The sequence below is a fragment of the Sphaeramia orbicularis genome, chromosome 20 (genome assembly GCF_902148855.1).
Source record: "Sphaeramia orbicularis chromosome 20, fSphaOr1.1, whole genome shotgun sequence".
NCBI classification, from domain to species: Eukaryota; Metazoa; Chordata; class Actinopteri; order Kurtiformes; family Apogonidae; genus Sphaeramia; species Sphaeramia orbicularis.
The window spans coordinates 43,388,777-43,414,452 of NC_043976.1; the positions used below are offsets into that span (position 1 = coordinate 43,388,777).

The 25,676-nt window shown below is 38.1% G+C and overlaps 1 protein-coding gene and 1 long non-coding RNA gene across 3 annotated transcripts in view; both read right to left on the minus strand.

The window, feature by feature from the left end:
* LOC115411376 (tubulin beta-5 chain) overlaps positions 1-25,676 on the minus strand; it is a 287,981-nt gene that overhangs the window by 13,528 nt on the left and 248,777 nt on the right. The gene's annotated exons all lie outside the window — the stretch shown is intronic.
* On the minus strand, positions 8,563-12,566 carry LOC115411387 (uncharacterized). Its single transcript, XR_003934203.1, has 3 exons — positions 12,478-12,566; positions 9,070-9,156; positions 8,563-8,582 (listed from the first exon to the last, which is right to left on the minus strand). It is a non-coding gene; the product is annotated as an uncharacterized LOC115411387 (long non-coding RNA).

Sequence of the window (25,676 nt, forward strand, 5' to 3'; positions counted from 1 at the left end):
GAAAGAAAGAAAGACAGAAAGAAACAAAGAAGAAAAAGAAAGAAAGAAAGAAAGACAGAAAGAATACAAAGAAAGAAGAAGATACAAAAAGAAAAGAAAGAAAAGAAAGAAAGAAAACGAAAGAAAAAAAAAATTTCAGGTTAAACACATTTTTATGTTTTTTAAATATATTTTTATACATAAATCCGCATGTAACACAGTCAAAAGGACACGAAAATTACCCCCTGCTATTTTTTGTTTTTTTAAAATATCTCTTATTCTCTCACAGGTGCATTTTGGGAATTGAACTAATTATTCAAGGCAGAGTGTTCACAAAAATGACCACTGTTGAAAAATCACTCATGATTTATATGTGTTTAAATGTTTGGGTTCTGCACGTAACCCCAGTGGACACGATGGGTTCCGCACCAAAACTGGAATGAGACTGAGCTTGATGCCAAACCCACATGTGTGGATTAGAAAAACCACTAGGATCCACACACTGAACACAGTGTCTGTATTTGGAGTCTATAGAAGAGCATTTACACATGTTTACACATCTAATGCACTGACACCTGAGGAGATTTAATGTCCATATTTGGGTCCTAGTTTTGGAACCAGTATTTGATTATAAATTCATTAATTATGGGAAGAATCAGAGTAAAGAGTAAAATTTTTTATGCATTTATCTGAGGTCATCATTAGGTCTATCCTGGGGTTAAATATGTCTACATTTACCTTTTATTATTGGGTCTAAAATAATGGAAAAGTGACAGATACCAAAATAAACCCACACTGTAAAAAAAAAAAAAAAAAAAACTGGAAAAAATGGTAATATTCCGGCAGCATGGGTGCGGAAAAAATACTGTTAAATAACAGACAATAACCATGTCATAAAAATATGGTAATTTTCCATGATTAAAATACAGTTTTTTGCCCTAACTTTACATGAGATTTTGCATTTTTTTAAAAACTTTTTAACGTTTAATAAGGAATATTTTCATGTATTAAAACAAACAAATTACCTATAAATATAAATAATTTTCAATGAGACTCAGTTGTCCAATCCACTGATAAAAACTGTATTTGGACAGTTTATCAGTGCTTATACATGTTACATTCACAAAAATACATTTATTCAACATTTTTGTTGTGAAACCTCCTGTAATTGCACAAGATATTTGTCAATTAACAAACAAGTCTGGTTCAACTGACAGAACAAATACTTCTTTTATGGTTAATTGTCAGTAATTTTATCTCGTTTTATTATTTTAAATTCTTTTTACAGTATTAAACTTTAAATTAACAGTTTAATCTCATAAATAGAAAAGAAATATTTGTGAAATTATGATACATTTGCAAATGTATTTTAACTGTATTTGTCTGTGAAAAAAGAAAAATTTGTTTAAAAAATTGAAATCTTATGGTTCTTCACAGTTACAGTTTTTTCATGTTAGACATTTGACATGTAAAATCACAGTCTATTTTTTTCATTTCATTGATATTTTCCTCCATCTTAAAAATTCAGGAAAAATCTGTAAAATAAACAGTAAAATTCTGTTAAATTACAGATTTTTTTTTTACAGTGCAGTTTCATAGAAGCACACATGGACCGTCTCCATAAAGTGAATGAAAGTCGACGTCAGGATTCTTCTCCTGCAGTGAATGGACGGACTGTCGGGAGTGTTGCTGCAGCGCCCGCCGTTAGGCCCCGCCCACTCCCCCCACACACACACCCCTCCCCTCTCTCAGGTTTCACAAACTGTCACCGTCATGACTTTAATTTGACGTAAGGGTGTGCACATGCAGCGAGGAGCGAGCGCCGTCCTCATACTGATGTTTGGAGCAGCGAGCAGATGGACGCCCATTCAGAAAAAACAACTTCATTCTGTTCACGTGGACGTTTCACAGCCCACCAGACGCTGTATTTTCACTTTATGCCAACGTTTGTGTCACCTGTGATCTGCTTTAATTACAGCTAAAGGGTTTTCTGCCGCCGAGACCGCCACCCGTCGTTATTTTCATCGTCCGTTAATTATTTTCGTGCTCGTTGTTAAAACACATGTTCATTTTTTATCTCAGTTCATCGCTTTAAAAATATCAGTGACAACGAACGCAATCGGAGTTGAAGGAGAGGAGGGTTGGTCTGCAGAAACTACCCTCAGCAGAGGTCAAAGGGTCAGAGGTCAGAGGCAAGGTTCTAATAGTTTTGGATTTTTCATTCTAGTTTAGTTTATTTAGTTTTGACTTTTTTTCTCTAATTCAGTTAGTTTTAATTCATTTTTAGAGCAGGTTTGCTAGTTTTTATTAGTTTTCATTTTTTTGGAAATGCTTAGTTTTAGTTCAGTCGTTCTCTTCTCTTCTTCTCTGTCGGTATTCAAATAAATCCCAGACAGGACTCTGCTGCTTTCTCCCAACTTTAGTCTCCATGTTTCCAGGTAGAGTGGGGACCAGAAGACGACTGGAAACCAAAAGTGAACACAAGTGACGACCAAAAAGTGTTGTATGGTGACAGCACAGAAAACTGAGAGGGAAATAAATCGCTTTGGTATCAATCCGACATTGACAAATACAAAAATGAAGGGAATTTTATCCATAATTTTTATATGTTTTAGTTAGTTTTGTAAACACACAATACAGTTTCAGTTAGTTATCATTTTTTCCCTTTAATTATAGTTTTTATTTATTTCAGTTAACGAAAATGTTTTTACAATTCTATTTCGTCATTTCCTTAGTTCTCGTTAACGATTATAACCTTGGTCAGATGAAGGTCATTTCAGTTCAGACAAAGATGGAACAAACATCAGCATCATCCTCGTGTCCATGTCGTCTTCATCGTGTCGGTTCTTTAACGTCTGTTTTATTTTCATCTGGAGTCTTTTTTTGTTTTCTATCTTTTCCGCTGTTTTTGTTTCACTCGTTAGTTCTTCTTCGTTTTTATTTTGTCTTCAGTGTTCTTTTTGTGCTTAATGATTTGGTATTTTCTGTTATTTTTATCTTTTTTTTGTTGTTTTTATCTCATTTAGTCCAGCTGACGTGATGTTCGAAGTGTTTGTGTTGTAAAAGCTCAAAAATGAAACAAGGAAATAGAAGTTTAATAAAAAGCAAGTCGTCAGATAAACCTGGACTCTGATCCATTACAGACACTTCACCTGTCCATCTGTCCATCCGTCCAATGTCCATTTGTCCATTCATCTATCTGTCTGTCCATCCGTCTATCCAATGTTCATTTGTCCATCCATCCACCTTTCATCAGTTTGTCCATCCATCCATCCATCATTTGTCCAAACATCCATCCATCTGTCCGTCCGTCCATCCATCCATCCCTTGCTTTTCCACCCTGTCCTCTTTCTTCTCCATCATATATACATGCATACATGCAGGTGCAGGCGTTTACATCTTCGTCTTGGACATCAGCTGTAACAGCAGGTCTTGTTATGTCACATCCTGAACTCAGTCAATTAACACACCCCTGTCTGCGAGCGGCGGCGGCGGTTTGATCGGCCGCTCTCTGTGTTTCAAAGCATCTATTGATCGAAACAAGCGGGGTGTGAAGTGGAGCGCAGATACAGCGACGTTTAAGGCAGAGCTTGGAGCCACTTAGCCCAGGCCGAGAGACCACGAACGGGCTTCGCGTCGATTTTTTTCCTACGGTGTTCGCTGATTTAACGACGGCAGCGGTGTTAAACCCGTCTGTTGGCCTCTGCGACGTCTAAATGGTCAACAGATCAATGGGTGTTTGTTTTGACAGCTTTAATTGTGCATTTTGATTGGATATTGAACTGACACTGCCTCCGTTCAGAGATTTACTATCAGTGGAAGAGTCCCTGGATGGACGATACTTAGAAAAATATCTGCATTTCCAAGAAAACGACAACCTCTAAGGCAGTGTTTTTAGCCCCAAGATCAGTTCCATCCAACAACTCCATTTCATCTCAGATTATTATTATTATTATTATTATTATTGTTATTATTGTTATTATTAATGAATAGAAAAGTAACTATACAGATATTATATATTATTAATATAATAATAAGCTGTTACATGTGGTGGTGCTAGTAATAAGAATCATGTTATTGTTGGTATAATGTGTTTTGATGGTATAATATACACTGATGTAACAAACATTATGATATACGAGTATAGCTGAAGGCATATATGGTGTATATATGTATGTGTATGTACATATATGTATGTACCAGTGGCGGCTGCTCGTCTTTCAGAGGGGAAGCTCATTGGCCAGCTAACTTTACCATACCAGGAGTGTTGAAAGGACCTGTAGCTTTTCCTACTTTTTGCACCAGGTGAATGTCAGGTGTTGATCTGCCCTGCTGTTTAATTCGAAGTTTCTCCTCGTAAGGAAGACTATCAAATGGCTTTGTCAAAATCAGGTCGACAACATTAGCATTGTCTGCCATCATGCGCACCTTGCTAGACAGCTAGTTCACTCCAACCTTGCCAACAGTATCACTGATTTAACTATCCACAAAACGATATTAAACTTGAACAAGAAATGATTAAATATATGAAACTGAAACAAGAAAACGTTGAAATTATGTTAAATTGAAACAAGGAAGTACAATGAGTGTGTTTTATTTACAGTGCAAGGAATGAACAAGTAATTTCATAGTAGTTTCTCTCTTGATTTCACAGAAGGATGTGCATTATTAAACTGTGTATTAGACTGAACTGTGTCAGTGAAGGAGGAGATCTGAAAATAGCTGTCAGTCAAACGGGATTCAGCCTTTCGACTGATCCTCCAATCAGCACGTGGAAGCTCAGCATCCGGCCCGGCTGAGCTCCGCCCACAGCTCCATTCACCCCCAGAGATGCTGAGCGTCTACGGGCAAATGCATTGATGATAGATCGTATGAGAAAACAGCGCAACGGGAATGGAGGAGAAGTGAACAACATCGAGTCCACTGATTTGTGATAAAGCTGATTCTAAACGAACTCGTCTGTGAGATGAACGTGTTCTAACACATTTGGAGTCAATAAAAAGTCAACACAACTGAACAGATTTGACCATTTAATTTGAGTCATTTAGGGGAAGGTGAGCTTCCACTGCAGTCGGACAGAAACTGCCTGTGGTATGTACACTACCAGTCCAAAGTTTGGACTCCCCTTCTCATTTAAATGACATTAGATGGACCTCAGATGTCCAACCAGTGCTCAGCATCTCTGGGAACTCCTTCAGACTTTTGGAAAACATGTCAGGTGACTACCTCATGAAGCTCATCCAGAGAATGACAAGAATGTGCAAAGCAGTAAAAAAAGCAAAATGTGTAATAATTTAAGTCCAGGTGATAATGAGCCACAGTCTGTGGACCACGAGTTGGATCATACAAACTTACGCTTATATTTATTTTTTTTGTAGCTGCTGTTGTATGAGTGAAATAAACAGCAAACAGTACTTTTACCTGTTTTGTCTCTTTTTTTACTTCAAACCCTATTTGTTTACTTTGTCTGATGTAAAATGTCATATTAAACATCTCTTAGAGTCTTGATGGTTCACTGATGTTCATAATGATCATATGTGTAACTTCAACATACATGACCATGCATCGAGTCAGCTGCTCAAACCCTCATGTATGTTGTAAGTATGTTCTGTGTATGTTCTAAGTATGTCAAGTGTATGTGTGTGTTCTGACCAGAGTTCAGCAGCTCCTGCTCCATCACTCCACAGCCCAGAACCTCCAACCAGTCGCCATGGAAACGCACCTCCATCTCGAAGGAGGGATGAGTGAAGGGGAAGTAACAGTCGACCCATCTGACCTCCAAGTCTGAAGACGAAGAGGAAGAGGAGGAGGTAGAGGAGGAGGAAGAGGAGGAGGAGGAGGAAGAAGAGGAGAAGAAGAAGAGGAGGAGGAGAAGGAGGAAGAGGAAGAGGAGGAGGAAGAAGAAGCTTAGTTTGGATCTGAATCAGTCGATGCTTTCAAGCAAGAAATAAATAAATATATAAATATAAAAACCCTCCTGGATTTGGTGAAGTTTTTCAGCTCAGTTCACCTGGTTTTGTCTTTTTGAATCTTCAGCTGATAGTTTACATTATAGCTCTGTTAGCTTAGCTCTGTTAGCTTAGCTCTGTTTTTAGACTGAAAACAGCCACAGTAAATCCACTAATCTCCTGTTTTCTGTTGGTTGGTGTCGTCAGTAGCTGAACTAAAGATCTGTTTGAATCCAACAAACAAGGTCAGACCTGTCACAGTTTAGTCTGAACCGTGGATCAACAAATGGCAACTTAGCAAAGATAAGAACATCCCATAATAACGGTCTACCTTCATCAACCTCCGAATCAAACTCACCTGTGTGGAAGAAACGCTGACATTTACCGTCCAACTCCATTCTTCATATTTATTTACTGACTCCAGTGGAAAAAACAATGGGTTCTATTTTGATCACTTCTTTTCTTGACTCTGACAGTTGTCTCTTCTGGTTCTCATCGTAAAATTGGCCTTGACTGGCATTAAACTCACTTCATACCTCTGCAGTCCAATACATTGGCATCTTTTCTTCACAGATATTTTTTATAAACGCTAAAATGACAATTTAAAATTATTTTTTAAAACTCACATCACACATTTTTTTTCTCTCTACAGTTCAAGTTCACCTTTATTCTAGTTACGTCTTTCCTAAATCCTCATTTTTAACATCTATTATCTCGTTCTCTAATCCATCGGTTAACGCTGACTCCGCCCCCGTTGCCATGGTCTCACCTCCGAACAAGTTGGTGATGAGTCGCGTCAGCGTCTGTTTGAGGTTGAACTCCACCAGTTTGACCGCCTCCAGAGTGTGCGTTTCCTGTTTCTGAGGCGTCCGTCGACCTCCCGACTCAAACAGGAACAACTGGTGTCCATCCTTGACCTGAGAAAACAACTGAGACCCAGGAGACACTGTCAGAACCAGAACCAGAACCAGGGTTTCTATTAATGCCGTACATGTGGTACACTTTCTTGGATACTGATGTTATTTTCTGTTTCTTTATTTTGATTTGTTGTAATTTGTCACCTTTATAAAGAGGTCCCCAAAGTAATCAAGTCCCAGTCGAACCAAGTACCGATCAAACCGGTTCCCCAATCTAACAGAAAGCAAACCAAGTCCCCAATCAAATCAATTCTCCAAATGAACCGAGACCCCTAAAAAACTGAGTCCCCCATCAAACCGAGCTGCCAAATGGACTGAGTCCCAAACTGAACCAAGTCCCCAAACAAAGTGAGTCCCAAATTGAACCAAGTTCCCAAAGGAACCAGGTCCCCAAACAGAGTCCCCACTTGAACAGAGTCCCCAAATGAACCGAGTCCCCGATCGAACCGAGTTGCCAAATGGACCAAGTCCCAATCGAACCAATCCCCCAAACAAACTGAGTCCCAAACTGAACCAGGTCCCCAAACAGAGTCCCCGATCAAACTGAATTGCCAAATGGACCGAGTCCCAATTGAAACAAGCCCCCAAACAAACCAAGTTCCAAACTGAACCAGGTCCCCAAACAGAGTCCCCAAATGAACCGAGACCCCGATCGAACCGAGTTGCTAAATGGACCAAGTCCCAATCAAACCAAGCCCCCAAACAAACCGAGTCCCAAACTGAACCAAGTCCCAAAACAAACAGAGTCCCAAATTTAACCAAGTTCCCAAATGAACCAAGTTCCAAATTGTACCAGGTCCCCAAACAGAGTCCCCAAATGAACCGAATTTCCAAATGGACTGAGTCCCAATCGAAACAAGTCCCAAATCAAAGTAAGTCCCAAACTGAACCAAGTCGCCAAACAAACAGAGTTCTAAATCGAACCAGCTCCCCAAACAGAGTCCCTGACTGAACCGACTCCCGATCAAACCGAGTCCCTAGTTGAAACAGGTCCCCGAACAAACTGAGTCCCTGATCAAACTGAGTCCCCAATCAAACCGAGTCTGCGATTGAACCGAGTCCCCATACGAATAAAGTCCCTAAATGAACAAAGTCCCCAAACGAACTGAGTCACAAATGAAGCCGGGTCTACCGAGTCGTTTCATCGACTTTCATGGGTCATCTGAAAACCTCAAACTAAAACTAAAGAATCGCTGAACCCAAAGTAGTAAATTCAACTCAACAGAAATAAAAAACTGAAATGAAAGAACTGAGAGATTCAAAAATAAAACATGATGAACACCAGAACTCTTTTAGAAACGGTCAGATCTGAGCATCGACAGAATCCTTTGAACAGCCTCGAACCTCGTGGTTGGAGAAGAGTCGGACTCCCTCCATCTGGTGGAAAACGGGTAGTGACTGGCATCGATCTCGTCCCGCCTATAAACATCTCCGGCCAATAGGAAGGCGTCGAGCCCAGATCGGACCAGGTCTGATTGGTGGGCGGAGGTATGAGCCCGGAGCATCGTTGCCCTGGAAACGACCAAGGGAAGACATTCAGCAACAGGTGAAGAATGAACTGCAGTGTTTTGTTTTTTTAATTAAAAAAAAAAAAGAAAAAGAATTACTATTATTTTCCTTTTTTTTTTTTTTTTACAAATTGCAGTGTTTTTAAACGTGGTTGGATGAAGGCATCACCTGTTCAGGTAGTAGTTGTCGCCCTTCTTCCTGCTGGGGTGGGGTGGGCGGGATCAGTAAGCTGTCAATCAAATCAAGCAGACCAATCAGATTCACTGACACCTCCTTTTGCGTGAAATCTGTCAGGATTAAAATGTCTTTCTAGATCTAAAAGACATCAGATGGAGACGATGATGATGTTCTGATCACATGACCTCGAATTTCATCCAATCAGAACTCAGAATTTCACTTAATGCTGCGATATTCTCCCAAAAAATGTACAAATATTTTGTACTTGTAAATTTCCCTGTGGGATGAATAAAGTATCTATCTATCTATCTATCTATCTATTACAAAATGCATCTAATTCTTTTCAGTCTGTTGTGAAATTAAACCTTCTGCTCATTTAGTTGATTATTAAATAAAAATATCAACAAATTCAACACTAATCCAGTAAAAGTCGTGTGTGATCTGCATTTGATGAAGTCCTTCAGGTTCTGCTCAGATGAACTCCTCGTCTCCTCTCTAATCAATAACTAATCGATACTGAATTGATGGGATCTTCTGACCTGTCGAAGTTCTGCTCCACGGTGACGACCGGGCTCAGGTTGTCGTGGACGGAGAACAGCGGGTTCCCCCATCGGCCCATGTACGAACTGTGGAGGATTGGAAGGAAACGGGTCATACACGGGTTCACGAAAAGGTTCCTGTTGTTTAAACGGCGAGGACAGAAGGACGGAACATTCAGACCACGACCACCGAGTCCCAACTGCCACGAAAAAACCTAAAATGAACAAGTGTTCAGAGAACGCAAACCTCCGCCAAGCACCCCAGACGGTGTGCATGTGCGGATCGACTATTTCTTCTAAACTCTGGATGTGCAAAACAAATTTCATGATATTTCACGAATTGCACTTTTTATGATTTTTTTGAAAATGGTGCATAAAAAATAACAAAAGTCAACAGAGCGTAACAGAAGAGAAATGGAGAGGAATGACAAAGTTGAAGCTTGGTACCAGTCATGTGTATGCCAAATTATATTCAATTCCAATCAGTACTTGTTGAGTTAAAATGAAAAATGTGTGGTAAATGGGATTTTCAATGTTAAATGTAAATGTCCACAGAGTCCACATTCCACAGTGGATGTGGACAATTTTGTGCCAGATACAAGATATTGTTCTAAGCTACAGGTGGATCAGATTGGAGGCTAATTGGAGTTGTTTTGAATTTTTTATGAATTTTCAAAAATTGCTCAATGATGACGGATAGGAAAATTGTAGATGTTGTGACCTTGCTGTGACCTTGAACTTTGGCCTACTTGGCCCAAAATTTAATGGGTTGGTCCCAGGGCCTAGGCCTATATCGTTCCACTCCATTTCTCTTCCGTTAAGCTCTGTTGACTTTATTTTTATGCACCATTTTCAAAAAAATCATAAAAAATGCAATTTGTGAAATATCATTATGAAATTTGTTTTGCACATCCATAGTTTAAAAAGAAATAGTCCATCCACACATGCACACTGTTTGGGGTGCTTAGCGGGGGTTTGCCTTCTCTGAACACTTGTTTAATTCTAGTTTTTATTTATTTCACTTAACAAAAATGTTTTTTCAATTCTAGTTTTTGTCATTTGTTAGTTTTCGTTCACGATACTAACCTTGGTCCACAACAACACAATAAACCAACCAGACCTCAGAGTTAAAGCACCGCAGACGGAGGCCGCGGCATTTCCGTGGCGTATAAATATATTACCCAGCAGGCCTCAGGTGTCGTCCGAGCTGCGATCAGAGAACGCAGGCTTTTCTAAAGAGTAAAGTTCGTGACCTGTGAAATGGCAGAGTTAAACCACTGTCAGACAACACACTCAGCGACTCCTTAATGACTTATTAATGCGGCATTAATGCGACGGTGGTGTGGCGCTCAGTGTGTGTGTGTGTTATCGCCTCCGAATGAGGAGGAGGGGTTTGTGCCGAGTTCAATGCAGCAAAGTTTTACACGGAGCCTGAAAGTGGTGAGTCTGCAGAGAAACAGTGACAGGAGGACGCGTCGGACGCAGGATGTGGACGACGGATTCACAGACTGAGGATCAGTCCACCGATACGTCCATATTAACCCTCCAGGTCCAGGTGAGCAGATTATGCACACTTTGGACTTCACACTGTAAAAAAAAATCTGTAATTTAACAGAATTTTCAACTGTTTACTTTACAGATTTTTCCTGTATTTTTAAGATACAGGAAAATATCATGAAATGACAAAAAAAGACTGATTTACATGTCAAATGTAAGAAACATGAAAAAACTGTACTGTGAATACCCATAAAATTCCGTTTTTTAAAAGAAATATTTTCTGTTTTCACAGAAAAATACAGTTAAAATATATTTGCAAATGTGTCATATTCACAAATATTTCTTTCTATTTATGAGATATTAAAACTGTTTATTTAAAGTTTAATACTGTAAAAAAATAAAATAAAAATAAAACAGAGAAAATTACTGATAATTAACCGTAAAAGAAGTATTTGTTCTGTCAGTTTACAAACATGACTTGTTTGTTAATTGACAAATATCTTGATGTTTTCACACAAAAATGTTGAATAAATGTATTTTTGTGAATGTATAAACAATGTATAAGCGCTGAATAACTGTCAAAATACAGTTTTTATCAGTGGATTGAACAACTGAGTCTCATTGAAAATTATTTATATTTATAGATATTTGATTGTTTTAATACATGAAAATATTCTTTATTAAAACATTAAAAAGTTCAAAAAAAATGCAAAATCTCACGTAAAATTAGGGCAAAAAACTGTATTTTAATTATGGAAAATTACCGAGTATTTTTGTGAGATGGTTATTTACTTATTTAACAGTATTTTTTCGGCCACCCCTGCTGCTGAAATAATACCGTTTTTTTACAGTGCATGTTCTAAATCAGGGGTCTCAAACATGCGGTCCTGGCGGCCAAATGCGGGCCCGCCAAGGTTCCAATGCGGCCTGTGGGATGAATTTGCAAAGTGCAAGAGATATTAACAGTCAAGGGCGTCAAACTGGAAATAACAGAATAATAACCTAAAGTAATGACTCCAAATTTTCTTCTTGGTTTAATGTGAAAACAATAATATGATATAATGCCTATAAATAATGGCAACACCAAGTTTTTTTCACTTTGATTTACTGCAAAGAACATTAAACTCTGATATCCTGTAATAAGGAAAACGTCAATAACCTGAACAAATATGAACACCTGAAATGTCTGAAGAAAAATAAGTGCAATTTTAACATTATTCAGCCTGTGTTGTGCCTTGGTAGATCTGATCTGTAATGCACATGTAGAAATCATAAGTTGAGGCAGAATATTGTTAAAGACGGTTTGAACGGCACAAATCCGATTCTCGTTCCTTTTCAGAGTATTCCAGAATCCTAATCCCACCTTTGTCAGGGTTCTGTCCTACCTCTAGAGGTGTCACAGAGGTGGGGACTAAATGACCCACCATTCATTTACAGACGTCGTTCTGGAATAAAGATGGAATATTACTGTAACAGAAGTGATGCGGAAAAGGGGCTAAAGATACAAGGTTTCACTTTCATTATGACCATTTCTACTGATTTAACAAAAAAATAGAAACCAGAAAAGCACTTGGAGAGCGCAGACCTCCACCAAGGCAGACCACCGCCCCCCCCCCAATCACCACTAAAATTTAATCATTTGTTCCTTGTTCCAAGTATCAACATTTCCTGAAATTTTCATACAAATCTGTCCATAACATTTGAGTTATGTTGTAACAGACAAACAGACAGACAACAAACAAATAAACAAACCCCGATGAAAACATAACCTCCTTGGTGGAGGTAATAATAATAATAATAATGATAATAATAATAATAATATAATAATAATAATATAATACATTGCTTTTATTTGGCGCTTTTCTAAGTACTCAAAGACACATGGTCACGTTTCCATGGAAACACTCGTACCTGTAGAAGTGAGCTTTGATTCGCTCCTTGATCAGCCACAGAGGATGATGGGATTGATTGTGGAGGTTGCGCCCGACTTTTCTAAGATCTTCGGCGTCACGTTGGTGAAGTCATCGCGGGGGTACGAGGTAACCCAACACCTCCACCGAGTCTGGACCAATCACAGGCCGGGGGGCGGAGCCTTCTGTGCTGAAGCGGCCTCCGCGACGCGACCCCATTGGTTATCGGGGATGACGAGCAGCAGTGGCGGGTGGGGGTGTGGAGCTTAGACCGGAGGGAGGGGAGGAGCAAGAGGCGGAGTCTCATGATGAGCGGTCCATGAAGCTGAAATGATAAGAAACAGAAAAAGAAACAAGTGTTTCAGCGGATTCAACGAGACGGGACGAAAACAACGACTGGACAAAGTCAAACTAAAGAACGACCTGAACGTATGAGTTTGTTACTCGAATCCAATCTGACGGTCGTTGGTTCTGATTAGTGAATGAAGACTCAGACCCAAGCAGAGCATTTACAGCAGGGTTCTCAAACGCCTGTTTCTTTCAGGTTCCACATTCAGTCTGATTTGACCTGCAGTGGACTGACCCAGTCAAATAAGAACAGAATAACCGAGAAATAATGACAACTGACAATTTTTGTCTATGTTTTAGTAAAAAACCCATTAAATTATGAAAATACTTACTTTTATAAATTATCCAAACAAAAAGATGTGAATAACCTGAAAAACTGAAATTTCTTAAGAAAAATCAGTGCAATTTTACCAGTCTTCTGCCTCCACTTCTCATTAGTCCATGTGCATTCTGGATCAGATCTACAAAGACACTAAACACTGAGGAACAGGAAGAAAAGAGTTCAAACTGGACTGAATTTAATACAGACATTTCAGGTTGGGCACATTTGTTCAGGTTATTCCAGTGGTTTCCAGCCTTTTTTGACTCCGGACCCCATTTGAATGTCACAAATTTCAGGCGACCTCAGACATTCAAAATGGAGACTTTTTTTTTTGGGCTAAAATTAATTTGTTTTTGATCATGTAATAGTTTGCTATAATATGTTGTAAATAAACGTTAATTTTAGGCAACATTTAGGCTAAATAATGTAAATTTTTATTAGTAAGTTCTAATTTTTTATCAGTTACTAGAAATTTCAGGCAACCCTACGTGGGGTCCCAACCCCAAGGTTGAAAAACACTGGGTTATTCACATTTTATTGTTACAGGATAGTTTGTAAATCTAAATATTTTCATAATTTAATGTTATTTTTTGCACTAAAACAAAGCCAAAAACTTGAAGTTGTCATTATTTATAGACATAATGTTTGTTTTTTTTTTCACATCAAACCCAGTAGTAATCTGCAGTCATTCTTTTTTGTGGGTTCTTCTGCTGTTATTATCTGACTGTAGATCAGATTGGTCTGTATGTTGAACCGACACTAAAATGAGTTCCACAGCCTTGACAGTGGAATTTTTACTCTTTGTAAATTCATCCCAGTGGCCAGATTAGAACCTTTGGCCGGACGCATTTGGCCTCCGGGACGCATGTTTGACAGCCCTGGTTTACAGTTTATGCAGACCACAGGGAAATGTTGGAAAATGAAGAATTCCATTGAAAAAAAAACCCCAAAATGTGACTCCTTTCAGTCCTCCTGTGGCTTCATGTTTGGTCTGAACACCACGTCCAGACTGAAAGCTCATCTTCGACACCCAGACATTTTAGATACTCGACGTTATCCAGACCGATCCGAGTTAGAACCCGGGATCCCTGCTCTCTGATTTGGCTGACAGGTCGGGGGGATCGCTTTCACCCTTACATTTGTAATAAATCATGTCGAGATCAGATTTATCATCTCAGGTGAAGGTGAGACCATAAACCCAGACGGTGGAGGAGGGCGGAGGAGGTGAACGCTGCATCGCATCAGTTACACAGACGTACAAACCAACCAGCAGAGGGTACGATAAAAAAAAAAACACAAGCTTGTCCTCCGGACGCCGTTCACATCCATGATGGGAGTTTTAGAGCGAAGTTTTAGAATTCAGTTTTCACTGTCTTCACCTTGGGCTGGAGTTTTTTACTGTTGTTTTAAAACCTTTTTCTAATCTGGTTTTGGTCAGTTTTAGTTTTGTTTTACATATTTTACTCTAATTTGACCATTTTACGTTTGTTTTTTTCCAAAGTCTTTGTCTGACATTAGTTTGGGCTACTCTTCATCCATCCATGGTTTTGTCACTTACATATGCTAACTGTTTACGTTCTATTTTACCATCTTTCCATTAGGTTTTAGTATATTTACTCAGGTTTTACCATTTTTCGGTGTGGTTTTACTGTCTTTACATTGGGTTTTACCACGTTTTTGTTAGTTTTTCCAATCTTTTCATCAGGTTTTAGTATATTTACTCATGTTTTACTACTTTGTGTAACATGGTTTTGCTAAGTTTTAGTTGTGTTTTACCATCTTTCCATTGGTCTTTAGTAAATTTACTCAGCTTTTACCATTTTTCTGTCTGATTTTACCACCTTTTCATTGGGTTTTACCATCTTTTTGTTGTTTTTTCCAATCTTTTGTTAGGTTTTAGTATATTTACTCAGGTTTTACCATCATTCTGTGTGATTTTCCTATCTTTTAATTGGGTTTTACAATGTTTTGGTTGTTTTTTCAAATCTTTCATCAGGTTTTACTATATTTACTCATGTTTACCATTTTGTGTAACATGATTTTACGGTGTTAGTTGTGTGTTTTATCATCTTTCATTGGTCTTTAGTAAATTTACTCAGGTTGTTACCATTTTTCTGGCTGATTTTACTATCGTTCCATTGGGTTTTCCCATTGTTTTGTTGGTTTTTCCAATCTTTTTGTTTGCTTTAGTAAATTTACTCAGGTTTTACCATTTTTCTGGCTGATTTCATTATCTTTTCGCTATGTTTTACTACCTTTTACAACCCGATTTTACAAAGTTTTAGTCTGGATTTCAGAATATTTCCTACAGTTTTATCGCTTTTTGTAATATGGTTTCACTTAGTTTTTGGCGTGTTTGACCATATTTTAGTAATTAATAATGTTGAGATGAGATCGATCATCTCAGGTGAAGGTGAGGAGAATCAAACCCAGACGGTGGAGGAGGTCAAACGAGGTGAACGCTGCATCACATCACTTAGAATTACCCTAATGTACAAACAACCAGCAGAGGTTCAGATGAGAAACGTCTTTTCCTTCTTCTCCATCATTTACGTCCTGATGGGAGGTGAGACCCAACCCCCCCCCCCCCCACATATATATCTGTCCATCTCCACTCCCTCTCTCCCTCTCTCTCTCTCTCTCTCTTTCGCTGGGGGAGCATCCCTGTACAGACAAAGGGGTGTTGCATTGCAGTGGCATTGCAGCAAAATGGATTATTGTTCCTAAATCCATGCAGCTGCTCTTTACCTCTGCTCTGCTGAATCCTGGTGTCGGATTCTACCCGACTGGACACAAACAGACGCACAAACACACAAAGACACGCAAAACACACAAACTGTTCAGCCGGAGGCATCTGAAGGTCAAAGCCACTTCAGGACTTTGAGGGAACATCTGGAAAAAGCCAAAGCAGTGACTCCTACAGGCCGAAATGTGCACTACACCTCCAGAACACCAGCAGAGGTTGGAGATGATGAACGACATTTTACTTTCACTTTCAGTATATTTTACTTCATATCAGATCTGTGCAGAAAAAGCTAATAGCTAATCCGTTTTTATTTCTATGTTCCAGTGTTTGCCAATAAATTTCTATTAAAAAACATAAAAACATCCAGGGTTCTCACTAGGATTTTTTCACAGTGTAGGGGCACCATGGTGTGAGTTTTGTAGGGGAGTCCGGGGCATCCTCCCCCAGAAGTTTTGAATGAGTGTAAGGCAAGCGATGTTGTTGGGTGGGCGTCAGACAATACCAAGGCAGACAAAGGGGTGTTGATTATATTGTTCTCATTTCCTGTCTGCAGCGCTTTGCGCCAAGACAAAGGAATATATTTTTTCAAATCTCGTTGTCATTACGCTGGACGATCACACACACACACACAAAAACACACCACTACGCTGGTTGAAAGACAGCGTCGCGGGTCAAATCTCAGCGTCGGGGCCCCCCAGGGACAGTGTCGGGGCCCCAACACTGTCCCTGGCATTCAGTGACGCTAGTGAGAACCCTGATATCTACCCTTTTTTAATTGGGTTTACCATCTTTTCATTTGCTTTTAGTAAATTTCCTCTGGTTTTACCGTCTGTTGGTCTGATTTTACCAGGTTTTTGTTGTATGTTACCGTCTTTTTGTTGGCTTTTACCAATTTTTTGTCTGATTTCACCAGTCTTTTAATTTGTTTTACCATCTGATACCCATCGGGTTCACCTTTTTCTGGCACATGATGGTCACCATATGTCTGTTCCCATGGCATTGTCACACGTTCACATATGGACGCCTACACACTCGGACTCACATGGACACGAAACAAACCAACAGGAAACAAACCGACACGAAACCAACCAACAGGAAACCATCTGAATTCACACCAGTTCCGGGACACGTTTCCACAAGACGCTTCACCTTTTACTGAATTACTGTCAACGCAATGAGTAATTAACAAGGTTATAATAGTTTTGGATTTTTATCTATAGTGTAGTTTAATTTCGTTCTGACTTTTATTTTTCTAATTCAGCTAGTTTTAATTAGTTTTTAGAGCAGGTTTGATAGTTTTTATTAGTTTTTGTTTTTTCTAAATGCTTATTTTTAGTTTAGTTTTTTTTATATCTTTTCTCTTCTTCTCTGTCGTCGCATTCAAATAAATCCCAGGCAGGACTCTGCTGCTTTCTCCCAACTTTAGTCTCCATGTTTCCAGAGTGGGAATGAGAAGATGACTCTAAACGACAAGTGACAAGAAGTGACGGACCACGAAGTGCTGTAAAATTGCTCAATCCGACATTGACGAAAACGAAAACAAAGGGAATTTTATCCATAATATTTTTCCGTTTTAGTTAGTTTTGTAAACACACAATACAGTTTCAGTTAGTTATGTTTTTTCTTTTAATTATAGTTTTTATTTATTTCAGTTCACGAAAATGTTTTTCAATTCTAGTTTTCGTCATTTCTTTAGTTTCGTTAACGATAATAACCTTGGTGAATAAAGAAGTTTTTTTTTACTGTATTCCCCAAGAATCCGTAACATCACCAATTATCTGTTTGTAGTTAACATATTCTTATTCTCTTAAAAAACAGCAATCTCACAAAAAAGCCCTGAAATTAATGAGTCAGAGTAAAAAAAAAAAACCCTGACACGAATCTGTCTTCTTCACATTTTCCTCCTACATTGTAAAAAAAAATCTGTAATTTAACAGAATTTTCACTGTTTGTTTTACAGATTTTTCCTGTATTTTTAAGATACAGGAAAATATCAATGAAACAACAAAAATAGACTGTGATTTTACATGTCAAATGTAAAATAACATGAAAAAACTGTAACTGTGAATAACCAAAAAATTTCAATTTTTTAAAACAATTTTTTTCTTTTTTCACAGAAAAAAACAGTTAAAATACATTTGCAAATGTATCATAATTTCACAGATATTTCTTTTCTATTTATGAGATTAAACTGTTAATTTAAAGCTTAATACTGTAAAAAAAAAAAATAAATAAATAAAATGAGATCAAATTACTGACAATTAACCGTTAAAGAAGTATTTGTTCTGTCAGTTGAACCAGACTTGTTTGTTAATTGACAAATATCTTGTGTAATTACAGGAGGTTTCACAACAAAAATGTTGTATAAATGTATTTTTGTGAATGTATAACATGTATAAGCACTGATGAACTGTCCAAATACAGTTTTTATCAGTGGATTGGACAACTGAGTCTCACTTAAAATTCTATTTATATATATATTTATAGGGAATTTGATTGTATGGATACATGAAACTATTCTTGATTAAACTTTAAAAAGAAAAAAAAAAAAAAGCAAAATCTCATGTAAAGTTAGGGCAAAAGCTGTATTTTAATTATGGAAAATTACTGTATTTTTATGAGATGGTTATTTTCCGTTATTTTACAGTATTTTTTTCGGCATCCCTGCTGCCGGAATATCACCGTTTTTTCCAGTTTTTTTTTTTTTTTTTTTTTTTTTTTTTTACAGTGTACAGTGGGAAATCCAAACGTTCAGTTGTTGATGAACTCCATTTCCCATCAGCCCCTCTTCCTCCTGCCAGTCTGAACCCAGAGAACAGCTGCTGATTTGTGCTCAGTCAAACCCTCACTCTGCTGATGTAATGTTCACTCACTTTCATTTAAAGTGTTGGGGTCAGAGGTCAGTCAGATGTGGCCACGCCCCCCAGAGCAGATCCAAAACAGGGATCGGATCTGAAAGAAATGAAGCCGACTCTGAAGAGGAGACAATCACATGGACTCTTTACAGATGAGTGGTGAACTTATGCAAATGGAAATATTAGATGAGATGAAAGTTGAACGGGCCTCGAGGGGACGTCGCTGCTGTTGGGACGTTTCCACGGAAACCCTTCACACTTGGCTCTTTAATCCGACGACAGCATACTTTGTCTTTGTGTGTCACAAAATCTTATATCCTCCTGACACCCAGTAAGTAAATATTTTTGCCATTTTACATTAAATAATTGCCTTAATTAGAAACAGAATAATGCAACAGTTTTTTTCAAATACATTTATTTATTTTTTATATAATGTCCTTTTTAGTGGACATTATGCTTTTTTTTTTTATTTTAAAGTAAAGCTGTGACACTCTTGTCCACTACAGAGGACACAAATGCATTTCTGGGTCTCAGGAGGATATCATAAAATGTGAATTTATTTCTTTTTTTGTATTGTACTTTTGGAGATACACAATGAAAATAAATAAAAAATTGATCCAAAAAAAAACCCAACAGATATTTACATTCACCACCATGTTTATGGAATGACTTCTCCTGACATCTGCGATAATAAAAAACCAAAATCATTGCATTTGTTATTTATTGAAAAAAGCGACATTACACACCACAGTTTTTTCGACATTTCGTAAATATAAAGTTTTGCGCAGATGTCCAATGGAAAAGTGACTATTGACAGTATATTTTTAACCTTTTTATAGTTGAAATAAGAAGAAAAGGTCCAGACGGACCATTTTCAGGTTAGACTTTAAAGGGTTAATAAACAGGAGATGATTCATACACGACATGGACGAGAAGAAGAAGGTGGAGGTGAAGGACGCTGAAAATACCAGGATTAAATCGTATGTATATAGTAGTATATAAGCCCCGCCCCCTCTATACATCAGCCAATGAGACCAAACTGAACACTCAGTCTCTGATAAACGTCTATTAAAGGATTCTGGGAGATTTCATGACATCACCTTGTTTCTGTTCAGCTGACCATACTAAATGGGGTGTGGCTTTGTGTGATTGACAGCTTTCTGCAGGAGGGGGCAGTATCTTTCATCCCTGTCATGACGGAGGTGTGATGGACTCGTCACGACTCCGTCCAATGAAAACCTCTCATGTCCTGAACAGGTGGCGTCCCCCTCCCCCTCCCTCTCTCTCTCTAACGTAGAGTCAGTGTCTCTCGCCCATCAGAGGGACTCCCTCTCTGGCATCCCACCCACTTCCTGCAGCTCTCACCCTCCTTCCTGTTCACGACGCCGCTCGCTCACCAACCACGGCGGTTACACAACGCCACCGCCCACCTCGTGTTATTTTAATGAATGGACTCATTGTTTGTTTTCTGAAACGTCGTCTATTAAAAGAAACTGGAAACGAAACAACACGAACTGAACAACACGTCATCCCTGAGGTCGGATTACGGCGTCCGACATCATCAGCCCGTTGTCGACGGCGTCACAGCGCTAAATCCACCTGGAGTTACATCAGAAATAAACGACAGGACGAAGAGATGAGAATGAAACAGAAATATGTAAAACAGACGAACGGAAACAAACCAAGAAACAGGAAGTCCCAAGAAAACGCAGACAGAGTCGATCCATGGCGGGTTTCAGATTCTTTTACCTGTTCCTATTAATAATCCTTCTGATTCTTTTTCTCACTCCTTTTACTGATTCTTCTTTTACGATTTGTCATCTTCCAATTTTTCTTAATTTTTTTCCAATTCTTTTGTGATTCTTCTTTTCTTCCTGATTTTGACTATTTTTTATATGATCCTTTTTTACCTGATTTCTCTTTTTTTCTTGATTCTAATTCTTCTTTTTTCCTGATCTTAATTCAACTTTTTTCCCCAATTCTGATTCTTTTTAAAATGACTCTTTTTTTCTAATTCTTTTTTCTTGATTCTGATTCTTCTTTTTTCTTGATTCGGATTCTTCTTTTTTCCCCAATTTTGATTATTTTTTAAATGATTATTTTTTTCTGATTCTTCTTTTTTTCTTGATTCCGTCTGATTCTTTTTCTCATTCCTTTTACTGATTCTTCTTTGCCAGATTCTTGTGAATACACACCCCTAGCGGTCATAGATCAGGTGGGTGTGTCCACATGTGATGTAGCGCCGCTGCGGTGTCACCTGATTGGCTCATTCTGCAGCGTTTATTTACAACACTGTATCCTCAAACGACCCCACCTCCATCACTCCTCTTCCTCCTCTCCCTCCTCCCCCTAAAAGCCATAAACATATTGCCCCTCCCCTAAATCAAAACTCCTCCTCCTTTAGTATCATGTTCTCCCTCCTTTTCCATATTTATAACTACTTTTCTTTTCCCTCCATCTTTGTTGATTCTCTACTTTTACGTTTTTTTTCCTCCTTTTCCCACTTCCTCTCTTCCTCCCTCTACCTTCTTCCTCCTTTTACTTTCTTTCTTTTAATTCTCTCCATTTTCCATTTACTTTACCTTTTCTCCTCTTTTCTTCTTCCCTCCCTTTTCTGCTTATTCCACCTCCTTCTTGCCCTTTTCCTCATTTTTCTTGTTTTTTTCCTCCTCTTCCAATATCTTTTCCCTTGTTATTCCATTTTTTCTTATCCCTTTCCTCCTTCTTTCCATTTCCATCTTCTTTTCTTCTCTATCTTTCACCTCCTTCTCTTCTACATTTTCCATATTTATTCTTACTGTACTTTTCCCTTCTTTCTTCATGCCTTCCCTTTTCCTCTCCATTTTCCTTCTTACTTTCCTCCTTTCCTGTTGTTTTCCTCCTCCTCTCATCTCCTCTATTTATGTCTCCCTCCTTCTCTGTTTGTGTTGTGGATTTATCTCCTCTCCTCCCCCGTTCTCCCCTCTCTCCTCCTCTTCCTCCATAATTAAGTCACGGCTGTGGGTGTCTTTGACACGCGCCTTTAGATCAAACCCTGCCTGTAAAACTGTAATAAAAAAAGGAGGTGTTTTCTTATGGATATGAGACGGTTTACCCTGAGGAGGGAGGAAAGGAAAGGAGGGAGGAGCTAAGGGGAGGAAAGGAGGGAGGAGCTAAGGGGAGGAAACAAGGACAGAGGAAGAAGGAAGTGACAAAAACACAAAGAGGAGGGTGATGTTGACATGGAAAATACCAGATTCCTCATGTTTCAATTTTGGTCAAGGGTGGATTTTTTTGGTGCCAGAAGTGACCGTATTTGGACAAAAGAGCGGAGTTTAGGGGAGCCTAAAAGAGTAAAGTTTTTCAAATAATAAAATAGTTTGATGACGTTGATAGTTTAATAAACAGAAGCTCTGGGAGGATACGTTGTGTCCTCAAAACTCTGTGTGAGGTCCATCGGGCGTAGTGTGGACAGCTACACCTGTCAATCAAACCATCGATCATCAATAAAGTTCTATCTAATCTGATCTGATCTAATCTAATCTGATCTGATCTGATCCAATCTGGTCTGAGCTAACCTAACCTGATCTAATCTAATCTCATCAAATTTGATCTAATCTGATCTAATTGTATGTAATCTAACCTCATCTAATCTGATCTAACCTAATCTCTAACCTAACCTAATCTAATTTTATTTAATCTAATCTAACCTGATCTAATCTAATATAACTTGATCTAATCCAATCTAATCTAATCTAATCTAAATTAATCTAATATAGCCTGATCTAATCTAATACAATCTAACCTGATCTAACTGAATCGAATCTAATCTAATCTAGTCTAATCTAATCTAATCTACATTAATCTAATATAACCTGATCTAATCTAATCTGATCTAATCTGATCTAATCTAATTTGATCTAATCTAATTGTATGTAATCTAACCTCATCTAATCTGATCTAACCTAACCTAATCTAATATAATTTTATTTCATCTAATCTAACCTGATCTAATCACATATAACTTGATCTAATCCAATCTAATCTGATCTAATCTAATCTAATCTAATCTAATCTAATCTAATCTAATCTAATCTAATCTAATCTAATCTAACCTGATCTAATCACATATAACTTGATCTAATCCAATCTAATCTGATCTAATCTAATCTAATCTAATCTAATCTAATCTAACCTGATCTAATCTAATATAAATCTGATGTGAGCAGGAGGAGGAGGAGGAGGAGGAGGAGGAGGAGGACTGACATGATGAAGACACTGTAGGTTTTATGGTCCAGGAGAAAAGTGCCGATGCTGCATCTGTGCCGGCGGCGTCTCAGCTCATACATCCAATTTGTTTCCATCCACTGTGTCACTCAGACACACAACAGTGTTAACACACACATTCAACACTAGGCACACACACACACACACACCTCAGTACAGATAACTCTACAGGAAACACATCGGAGTGAAATACAGCCCGGACACCGTCAGAAAATAACCCCAGCGAAACGCCATCAGCTCCAGGTTAAAGCAAAGAACAGGAACCAGAGGAACCATCCACCTTTAAACAAACGACAGACGAGAAAATGAATGAAAAAAAAAAACGATTACTGGACAGATTTAGGCCACAATCCACTGTCTACCGAGACAAACGCAGACACAGGGACGAAAACTACGAAGATCAGAGGACGGAACACCAGAGGAACAGAATAAAAGTCAAATATGGACGACGTTTATCCAACTGCGTCCATGAGGGGGCGCCACGTCCTCTGAAAAACACCCACATGGTACACCATATTTTATCCAAGAACAGCGGAAAAGTTGAGCAGTTTGAGCGGTTTAAGACAAAACTATGACGCTAAAGCCATTTTGTGTTTTTTTTTTTTTTTTTTTTTAATTTTGTCCGTTTTTGGTGCTGTTTTCATTTCAATGCATCTTCTGCGTCTTCTTCATTTCGTTGCATCTTTATCATTTCATCAATTTTTGCATCATTTTCGTTTCATCGCGTCATTTTCGTAATTTTTTGTTTCAACAAATTTTTGTTTTGTTTTTGTTTCATTTTGCTGCATCTTTTGCCTCATTTTTGTTTCTTTGTTCTCATTTCGTCATGTTTTGTGTCATTTTGTTTCATTTTGATGCTTTTTTTGCATCGTTTTTGTTTCATTGCATCTTTTGATTATTCTGCATCATTTTCATTTTGTTACGTCTTTTGTGTTGCTTTCATATCGTATCGTGGCATTTTTTCATTGTTTACATTGTGTTTTCTACGTTGTTTTTCTTTTGTTGCGTCTTTAGTGTTGCATCATTGTGTGTTTTTGTACTTTATTTGTGTATTTTGCATTTTCATCACGCTACATTTCTTTGATCTCTTTCTTTGCATCTGTCGTTTTTGTTTTTCTGCATTTATTACTGTTTTTTTCATTGCATCTTTTGGCTCATTTTCATTTAACTGTTTTTGTTTTGTCACATTTTCTTTTCATTGTATTTTTTGTCTTTTTAATTTCGTCAGTTTTTGGTGCCATTTTCATTTCAATGCGTCTTTTGCATCTTTTTCATTTCGCTGCATTTCGATTTTTGTATTGTTTTCATTTCAACACGTCTTTTTTTGTCATTTTTTGTTTCAACACATTTTTCTTTTGTTTTCATTTCATTTCGTTGCATCTTTTGCCTCATTTTTGTTTCATTGTTCTCATTTCGTCGTGTTTTGTGTCTTTCATTTTGATGCTTTTTTGGCATTGTTTTTGTTTCATCGCATCTTTTGTGACATATTTTGCATCATTTTCATTTTGTTGCATTTTTTGTGTTGTTTACATTGTGTTTTCTACGTTGTTTTTCTTTTGTTGCGTCTTTTATGTTGTATCATTGTGTTTTTGTAGTTTATTTGTGTATTTTGCATTTTCATCATGCATTTTCATGTCTTTTATCTCTTTCTTTGCATCTTTGTTGTTTTTGTTTTTCTGCATTCATTACTTTATTTTTTGTTGCATCGCTTGGTTCATTTTCACTTCATCACTTTTTTGCACAGTTTTCGTTTCAATGTGTCTTTTGCGTCCTTTTTTGTTTTCTGACGCATATTTTGCATCATTTTCATTTTGTTGCATCTTTCGCGTTGTTTTCGTTGTGTTTTTCGTATCGTTTCGTGGCGTTTTTTTCATGGTTACATTGTGTCTTCTATGTCGTTTTTCATTTGTTGCGACTTTTGTGTTGCATCATTGTGTGTTTTTGTAGTTTGTGTTTATTTTTATCTGTTTTAGTTTTGTAAGCACACAAAGTTTCAGTTAATTATCTTTTTTTCCCTTTAAATTATAGTTTTTATTTATTTCAGTTAATGAAAATTCAAGTTTTCGTCATTTCGTTAGTTTTTGTTAACGATAATAACCTTGATCCACAGCTTTAGAAAAACAGAAAATATGAGGAAGAAACTGAACAGAACGTTCAACTTCAGACACATAAGACGTAGGAAAACTCCACAGGACGCAGAAGCTGCAGCAGAGCATCATGGGAGTTTGGTTTTCTGCTTCTTATCCTGTAACTGCTCACATATTCATTGTTGTTGGACTTTGGAGACACTATCACAGATGAAATGATGCCGAACGTCGGTGAATCCATACGACGTCGCTCCGATTCAATCCTCTGTTTATTTCCTTATTATTCGGACGCTCGCGGGCCTCGTGTTCTCCGTGAATTGGAGGAGGACGGCGGTGTTATCGATCGCCCTGAGCCGTCGTCCTGAGGGACGGCGAGGGCTGATCTGAATCAATCATCCTCTGCAGTCGCTGACCTCACAGCCTCGCATCGCTTTTTCTCACCTCCATCTGTCAGGATCAGCAAACAGCGCCAGGACCGACGCAAATATGTGGACGAAGCAGAACGCAAAGTTCACTGAGCTGGGCGGAGCTTTGGAAGATGGGGAGGTGGGTGGAGATTTGGAGGATGGGGAGGTG